Genomic DNA, 7,861 nt, shown 5'->3' on the forward strand with positions numbered 1-7,861 from the left:
CTTGTTTTGCACACAGGATCCAAGCATGTACAGCCTGACTGAAAGCCTTGGGAAGCTACTGTGGGATAGAGATGAAGACATCGTTGAGATGAGCCTCGTTGTGCTCAGCTTCCTGCCGCTGCAGAAAGACCTGGCAATAGCCAGCCCCATGGCCCTGCAGCTGGCTGAGGCGCTCTGGCACCTCTTTGACAATGTGAGGCTCTGTGCCCCCAGCCACGGGCACTCGGGTGGCGCCTTGGGCCTGGGCACAGGGGGGCCTGGAGCAGCTGATGGGGAGGGCTTTTGCTTCCTTTCCAACAGGACAAGAGCCTTGTGCGGCTGCTCTCCATTGGCCTCTTCCAAGACGTGATCACGCTGGTAGTGGCAAAGGGAGAAAAGGCCCTGAAGAAGCACGTGAGCCAGAGCCTGCTCCCACTCTTCTTCCAGTGCCACGATGAGAACGGGCGTGTGGCACAGGTGAGGCCTCCTGGGTGTCCCCATGGGAGGGGGCTCAGCTGTCTCCCCAGCCCCTGGCACCTGAGGGGCTCCAGCCTCCTCCTGGCCTTGGCACAGAGATGCAGGTCCTGTGCCCTGGGCTGCGGTGCCATCTCTGGGTCTCTGCTGCTCTGCAGGCCTCTCGGGAAACACTGCTTTCTGCAGTTAGGTTCCTGAAGAGGAAGGATCTCAAGCAGCTGCTGAAGACGGATCAGATGTGGAGATTTGCCGAGTGCTTGGTAAGGACAGGCTGCAATGACCTGCCCGATGCCTGGAGAAGCCGCCTGCCCTGGCGCCTGCGGCTGCTGGCCGGGCCTCAGGGCTCTGTGGGCGGGGGGCGAGCAGTGCCAGCTGTAGGGGACGCCCGGCCCAGGGGCAGGGCCCGCATCAACCCTTTCCCTCCGTGCCCTGCCGCTCTCTGCAGCTGGCAGAGGACAGGAGCCGAGCGGCCGAGCGCCTGCGCCAGGCCCTGCCGTACCTGCGGAGCGCACAGGAGCCCCTGCGAGAGGCGGCCGTCAGGTTCATGGGTGAGCCCCAAGCCCGGCTCCCGCCCCGCCCTGCCCCGCCCCGCCCCGCCGCAGCTCGGCCCCAGCCCCGCCTGCTGTACCGGCAGCAGGATCCGGGCGCAGGCAAGTGCAGCCCCCGCTGGCCTGGGCATTGCTGCTGCCGCCCTCTGGCAGCCGTGCCCTCGGGCGGCAGCGTGCGCCAGGGGCCCGGGCTGAGCCCTGCCGGGCCAGCAGGGCGTGTGGCCTCAGGGCTGGCAGCGGCCGTGTGCGGCAGCTGTGGCTCTGAAGGCAGGACACGCTCTGTGTTCGCCAGGGATGGCCGGGCGCTACCTGACAGGGCAGCAGCCGGAGTTCCGCATCATCTGCAGGGGTGAGTGAGGCGCGCGGGCTCCCGCCGGGGGCTGCCGCTGGCACCTGCGTTCCCTGGCCCGCCCGCCCACGGCTCCGCTCCCTGCGCGCCCCAAGGGCAGCGTGGCCACAGCACAGACACCTTGCAGGGGCCTGCGGGACATTCCTGGCCAGCAGCTGCCAGCTCGTCCTTCTTGTCTCCTGCTTCCTCCAGGCTGCCTTCTCCAGGCTGTGGCACGGACGAGGCTGGAGGCTCTCCCCAGCTGTGCGCAGATCCAGCCTCTGACTGTGCCTCTGTTTCTCTCTCTGCAGCCCTTCAGGACATGACGGATGACTCCAGCCCAGCCATCTCATGCCTGGCGCTTCAAGCTCTGTACATCCTTTTAGCTGTACAGAGCGTTCCCTCCTCCCGACTGCAGAAGATGCGAGACCAACTGCGCCGCCTCTGGCAGTCGCGGCCTTTCCTGTGTGGCCGCGGCTGAGTGTCCTGCCGCGGCGCTGCGGAGAACTGATCCGGGAGGCTGCGTCTGCTGGGGCCACCTGAGCCTGCGGGGAACACCTCTCCTCTGCCAGCACTTCCTTTCCCTTCACCCACTAGAGGAACATTAAATTGCTGTTGTTGGATAGCTGGCTGTCCAGGAGCTTTCTCTCGGTGCAGAGGGTCTTCAGGCCAACCGGGAAGAGGGCAAAAAGGCTGCTTGCTCTCAGCCACTTGCCCAAGCGTGCGCTGTGGAAGGGAAAGTGGCCTAACAGCCCTTGGCCTTTGGTGGTAAGTCTGAATGACTTTAGGTCCTTTCAGGACAGGCACTCCAGCTCTTGCCCGTATTTCCCCCATGTGAGTTTCCCGGTGCAGTTTCAGAGGTGCAGCCCCAGGCCCTCCACAAACACAAGCTGCCCGCTGCCTCTTCACCTGCCTAAACTCCTACCTGCGCTCACGGCATCTAAACCAGGCTGTTCTCGGCCAGGAACCAGAGCCCTCTTCGTGCAGGGTGCTCTTGCCAACACCTTCCAGGTCTCTCTGCTGTGCACGCAGCGCTTTTCATGCCCGCTCCCAACAGGCTTTGGAATGCAGAGCACAGCTTGGCTGGCTCTGCCACCAGCACAGCCCAAACACAGGCGGAGGAAGAAGCTGCAGGGGCTGTTTTGTGGCCATGTCCAAGAGAGACTGGAAGGGTGCCCTCCCTCTGCTCTCCCTTGGTTGGCTTTCTGACTGGCTCTGAGCCCGGGGCTGCCGTTCCTCACTTGTGGGGAGCAGAAGCACGGCTGGGATCCCGGCACTGCCTGACAGCGCTGCGGGCACCGGCACGGCCGCGTGTCCGAGTCTTGGGCACCGTGCTGCTGCTTCATTTGCCCTCAGGCACAGCCAGAGCTCCCTGCTAAGCCCGGATGCTCTCTGCTGCTGCCCTCTTCCTCATCCTGTGCAGGGATGGAGCGCTGCTGTGCTTTCAGGAAGCTATTCTTGAAAGCTTCCAGCATTCCAAGATCCTTTGCCCTCCATGGATGCTTGCCATGGAATCCCTCACCGCTGGCTTCAGAGCATATTCAGGTTGCCTCTTCCAAAATCCAGGGACTCCCAGGTGCTCAGCAAGATCTGGAAGTGCACGGTGCTCTGGAACTTCACCTTCAGCACAGGGACCTGTCCAGCCTGACCTGCCCTCGTTCCTCTGGCTCTGTGCACAAAACAGGGCCTGGAAGAGAACAGCAGCAGGGGCCTGTGTGTCCCAGGGCCCCGGGTTTGCTTCAGCTCCACAGGGATGCAGGCAATGTGAAGAAGCCAAACTGTTTATTAATGGAAGGCAAAGCAAAGGGATGAGCTGGGAGGGAAAAAGGGGATGGGCAGTGTCTGAGGGCTGGAGGGAGGGAGCTGTCAACAGGGAGGGAAAGTGGAGGGAGAAAATGGTGATGGACAGGCTGAGGGCAGAGCTAGCAAAAGGGAGGAATAGTGGAGAGAATAAAAGGTGATGGGCAGTGTCTGAGGGCTAGAGGGAGGGAGCCGTCTACAGGACAGGCAGGGAGCGGGCTGAAGCCACAAGAACTGTGCCCACCATCAGCTGTGCCAGGACTTCCAGCAGCGCTGAGCGGTGATGTCGTCTTTAGTGTCTCCTGGTGCTATTCTTGGGATACTGGTTCACTGGATCCAGAAGATGTCCCTAATTCTTGAGCTCTTTGGAGAAACTAGGCTTGATTTTCCAGGTCAGAGCATGATGGGCTGGCACGTTGCCTCTGGGCTTGAAAGACTGAAAGAGGGAAGACCAGAGCCATGGCAACAGCCCAGATCTGTGGGAATCCTACAAGACCTTCTGAACAGGGCCATCCAAGCCAGAAGGGAGTAGGAGACATTGGAATCAGCTGGGAGGTCTTGCTGGAATAAATGAAAAGGGCAGGAGATTTTTTCTCCTTTTTAGTGCCTTTATTAAGGTCAGCTTGGGTGGGGGCTCGATGGGTCGTGCGCACGCCGCCGCCACTGCTCCCAGGAGTGGCAGGGAGGAGGAGGATGCAGCTCTGTCCCCTGGTGTGCAGGCAGAGCCGGGGCTTCCGCCCTCGCCAGAGCACCAGGAGATTGCCATTTTCGATTTAACATTTGAGGTCTTCTTTCTAGCTGACATCTCTGGGTTAGGGTGAGAGGTTCAAAGGTCTTAGCACACCCTGGATTCAGTTGCTTACCCTTAGATGTCACTTAGATTGTTTAATTCAGTGCTGGCTCGTTGTTTGAGGGGTTTTTCTTTGCTGGACTTGGCCAAGTGTTTCTAAATTTGCATCCAAGCTCTGATGTCACTCCCTCCTCACAGTCCCAGGTGCCATTTTCCAGGAAGCAGCAGGGGTGATACCCGACGAAGGTGGATTTCTAACAATTAAACTATTAACAACAGGTAATTAAAGAATAACACTCTTAACAAGAGGTAATTGCAAAATGAAACTATTAACAATAAGTAATTAAAGCTCTAACTTAGTAGCAATTGGTTTAACTTGTTGACTCTAAACCTTTTAAAAATGGACAACTTTTTACTCCTTACACTCAGGACAAAGAAATGGCTGGGGTGGGCAGAAACCTATCCCTAAACTCTGGACCACTCAATATGCCTTTCTGTAAGAAAGAAAGGCATTGGAAGAGAGACTGCCTGCAACTCAAAGCCAAGGTGGTTGAAGAACTGAATCAATGCAAAGGTTGGCTGGAGGGCATCCCCCCAGAAAACCCTCTGGTCAAAAGCGAACTGGGGGAAAAGGTGAGGAAAATGAAATGTCTGGTGAATGCGGGTGCAACACATTCTGTATTAAAGTTGGAAGAAATTGATCCTGGTAAAGTTGTGAATGTTATTGGAGCCACAAGTCAACAGCAGAAGGTATCCTTTCTAAAACCACGATCTTATGAACTGGGAAACACAGTAGGAATACATCAGTTCCTACATATGCCTACGCCCCCAAAACACCTCATTGGAAGGATTTGTTGGAGACATGAGAATGTTGTAACAGGTTCCAACAGGCTGAAATGTAGTTAGCCCTGGAGGAGTTCAGATCAAAGTCAATGACCAACAAATAATCGTGTTCTAAGTCTAGCTCTCATTACAGCTTTGTCCAAATCAGAAGAGACACAGAAGAAGTTCTTAGTCAGCTTTGTCTTAAAGTCTGGGTGGATGGGACCCCTGGTAAGGCCAAAGCAGCACAAGCTGTAATCATTAGACTTAAACCTGGAACATGACCAATAAGAATTAAACAATATCCACTTAAGGTGGAAAACATAAAAATTGCTAAGCCTATCATAGACAATTGTCTAAAATTTGGGTTGTTACTGGAATGTGAATCTGAATAGAATACACCCATTTTACCCATACAAAAGCCTGATGGTTTGAACTACAGTCCAGTTCAATACCTACAGGCTATTAACAAAATAGCTGGAGATCTCCACCCAGTGGTTGCAAATCCATATGCTTTGCTAAGCAAACTAAAAGATGAATATGGATGGTTTACCATTTCAGATCTCAAGGATGCTTTCTTCTGTATACCCTTGGACCCTGGCAGCCAAAACCGGTTTGCCTTTGAATGGGGAAACCCAGAGATTGGAAGGACAAGTCAATTTACCTGGACTGTAGGGCCACAAGGATTCAACAATAGTCCAACCACATTTGGAAAACAGTTTGCTGAGGACCTTGAAAGTTGGGTAAGCCCGTCCACAAATGGAATTGTGTTACAATAGGTAGATGATCTACTTTTAGCCACTGAAACTTAAAAAGACTGGAATGGACAGTAAGCCTATGAAATGACCTGGGACTAAGTGGATACAAGGCATCCAGAAATCAAGCTCAAATAATCAAACAGGAAGTCATTTACCGAGGATACAAAATATCCCAAGCGCAGCAGGGACTAAGACAGGATGGCAAAGGGACCACCCACGGAACCCCACTCCCTACTAATGCCAAAGAACTGAGAACCTTTCTAGGAGTGACTGGATGCTGTATCAACTGTGGTAGTGGCTGTGGACTGCTGGTTAAGCCACTGTAGCAGCTCTTAGAAGACAATCCCAGAGACCTGAAATGGACACCCCAAAGTAAGAAAGCCTTTCACAAGCTGAAGGAGGACTTGAAAAGAGCACCTGCTCTGGGCTGGACAGATGTCTGGGAACCCTTCCAGCTTTTCTCTTAGGAGAGGCAAGGGATGGCATTAGGTGCACTAGCTCAAACAGTTGGCCCATAGAAGAGAGCAATAGCATCATTTTCCAAACAACTGGATGCAGTCAGTAGGGGACAGCCTGACTTAAGCAGTTGCTGCTCTTGTTTCAGACATCCAAGGAGCCTGGAAATTCACTCTAGGTCAACAAATAATTGTGTTTATCTCACATCCAGTAGCAGCAATTCTTGACCAAAAGGGTGGGCATTGGCTTTCACCCTCCAGATTCCTTAAATATCAGGCAATTTTGGTGGAACAATGCAGCATTACAAAACAAATCTCTTCTCTAATTCATCCAGCAGCATTCCCAGCTACTCACTAGACAGACAAGGAGCCTTTGTAGCATGACTGGATCAAAACCATTCAGTCCACTTTATTCCAGCTGCCCAGATCTTAAAGAAACCCCAATTCCAAGAGCAGAATCTCAGTACACAGATGGGAGTGGCTTTGTAAGAGCAGATCAGTGAAAATCAGGATATACAATTAGCACGGAGCAATAGGAGATAGAAGCCCTGCACAAGTCAGCTCAGAAGACAGAGATAATCACTTTAACCCGTACCTTCTGACCAGCCTGAGGAAAAAGGATCAATAGATGAACAGATTCCAAGAATGCCTTTAGAGTAATAGACGCCCATAAAGCAGTTTAGAAAGATAAAGGACTTTTGACAGCTCAAGGAAAGCAGTTGAAGCATTCAGAAGAAATCTTAAAATTGCTGCAGGCAGTACTACTGCCTCAAGAGGTTGCAATTCTGCACTGAAAAGGACATCAGAAAGGGGAAACCGACCCCAAAAGAGGTAACAGGTTGCAAAAAGAGCAGCAGAACAAAGCCATGCTGAGATTCAGGCACTAATGCCCAAAGGTAAGGAACAATATGACAGTGATGTATGTCGTATAATCAGAAAGATCTAGAATTAGCAAAGAATTTGAAAGCAGAATGAAAACATGTTTTTTCAACTCCTCAGGGATAGACAGTTATGCCAGAAAGAGCATCATGGAAATTAATTAAAGATGAACATAATTGTGTACACTGGGAAGGGGATGCCTTACATAATTATTTGATAAGGACAACAGTAAGATGCAACCTGTACTCTAGTGTAAAGCAGGTAACCCAAGGGTGTGAAATAACGTCTTAGAGCCAATCCACAAACCAGGACTAGAGTTGAGCTTGGCACAGTAGACAAGGGACAATATCCTGGACAGCACTGGCAAGTTGACTTTTCTGAATTGCCAAGAAAAGGAGGGTAGAAATACCTTCTGCCTTTAACTGATACCTTCTCAGCATGACCTGAGGCATTCCCAACCCAAACAAATAAAGCCAAAGTTTTCAACATTTTGGTAAACAATATAATGCCCTGGTTCAGAGTGCCTTTAGACATCTCCTCTGACTGAGGACCACGTTTCCTAGCAAGTATTGCACAGCAACTTTGCAATAATCTCCAAATCAACTGGCACCTACACACACTGGATTGGCCCCAGGCCAGTGGCCAGGTGGAAAAGATGAATTATCCGGTAAAACAACAGATAGTCAAAACTGTACCAGAGGCCAACATACCTTGGCCCCAGGCCCTACCTTTGGCTTTATAACGGATTTGATAAGACCAAGAACAAAAGAAAATCTGAATCCCTTTGAAATACTGTACAGAAGACCATATAAGCAAAACTAGCAAGGGGAAGATACTGTACAAGTTGGAGAGGGGTATCTCCAGAACCATGTTGTCCAACTAACACAGCAGCTGCAGAAAATAAACCAACACATTTTGAGCACATGAGCAAGAGGATGCTCCTCTCCACAAATCCAGCCTGGGGACCAGGTAGACCAGGTAGAAACCCTCTTATCCCAAAATGGAAAGGAGTCTATTTAGTACTTTTA

This window comes from Agelaius phoeniceus, chromosome 8 (assembly GCF_051311805.1).
Source record: "Agelaius phoeniceus isolate bAgePho1 chromosome 8, bAgePho1.hap1, whole genome shotgun sequence".
Taxonomy (NCBI): Eukaryota; Metazoa; Chordata; class Aves; order Passeriformes; family Icteridae; genus Agelaius; species Agelaius phoeniceus.